The sequence below is a fragment of the Echinops telfairi genome, unplaced genomic scaffold (assembly GCF_000313985.2).
Source record: "Echinops telfairi isolate 266 unplaced genomic scaffold, ASM31398v2 ScPeMD7_5868;HRSCAF=6743_1, whole genome shotgun sequence".
Taxonomy (NCBI): Eukaryota; Metazoa; Chordata; class Mammalia; order Afrosoricida; family Tenrecidae; genus Echinops; species Echinops telfairi.
The window spans coordinates 1,034,918-1,036,289 of NW_022109768.1; the positions used below are offsets into that span (position 1 = coordinate 1,034,918).

The 1,372-nt window shown below is 41.8% G+C and overlaps 1 protein-coding gene across 3 annotated transcripts in view; it reads right to left on the minus strand.

The window, feature by feature from the left end:
* Nucleotides 1-1,372, minus strand: part of GUCY1A1 (guanylate cyclase 1 soluble subunit alpha 1) — a 79,488-nt gene that overhangs the window by 20,499 nt on the left and 57,617 nt on the right. The window lies entirely within an intron of this gene.

The following is a 1,372-nucleotide window of genomic DNA, read 5'->3' on the forward strand; positions in this document are numbered from 1 at the left end:
CATTAATTAATTTCATGTTGCCTTCACCCCTGACAGGTTGTTCTGTGGCAAATCGATTATTCCCACCACACAAATGAGCACAATGCTTCATTTTAAGGCCAACGTCTAAAGCTTCACAGAAGAGTTGAAGTCATTCGCACACTTCTAATCCTAACGCTGCAGGCAGAACCGAAGAGCTCTTTACCGTGAGCGATATTGTTCAAAGGAGCTGGTGAGTGGGTTTTTCATGGAGCAGCATATAACTCCTCCCTAAGAGGTCTTCAACTGTAAATTTCCTAGGCACAATCACCAGGTGTTTCTCCCGTGGAATTTACTATGGACAGCTCCTAGCCAAATCCTTCAGCCCTGCACCACTCGAGCTCCTGTTAACATTAAACAAATAACGTGATGGGCCATCACTCTTTATTCTTAGTGTCTGGAAGGATGCTAGCACGCCGATGAATAACATATTATCTACTCGAATCCTTATCACAACTTTATTGACAACGATTATAGGATATAATGCATATTATTCTTGCAGACACTCTGTGGGAAGACATTATGTTCTCTGTTTCACGAGTGCTGAAATTATTTCACTTTTTGAAAAGCAATAAGGTAGAGAACATGATCTGAAAATGGACCTCTTCGGCAAATACGTCTGCCTTTGATTTATCTGCAATAATACCTTAAGTAGGTGACTGCGGCAGGGGCTGGGGGAGCTGTTAACTGGTTATCAAAAGCATCATGCTAACTCTGTACTGCATTAATCTATTTAAAGACAGTTTCCATTATCCTCATGGCACTTTTACAAATACCAAAGTTAATCTTCTCTGAATAGCTTTAATTATCTTAGACTTAATATTTCAATTGACTAGGAGCCCTGGAGGAATTCTGTTGGCATAGTGGTTATGTAATGGCTACCAACCACAAGGTCAGCAGTTCAAAACCACCAGCCACTCCAGGGGAGAAAAAAATGAGGCATTCTATTTCTATAAAGATTTATCGTTTCAGAAACTCACAGGGCCCATTTTACTCTGTCTCGTAGGCTTGCTATTAGTTGGAATCAACTCAATGACAGCGAGTTTGTTTATTCTTTGAGATTACTTCAATTTAGGTCCCACAATGAAATCTTCACTCCATTTGACTTTTGAGCTTTATATTTTCCTATGTCCTACACTCCACCCTCCTCTTGGTCTATAAAGGCTCATGGAGATGAGCCTTTCATGCAACAGTTATCTCTGTTTCTGAGCAGATGTAGAGCTGTTTGGGGCCTGCGCTATTTCTGGCCTGAGAACACGGCACTACTGCACAATGCCTGGACCCATGAACAACCCGGTAGAGAACACTTTCCATTTGCACTGCAACAGAGGCCCTCAGGAAAGTGGTCCGTTGC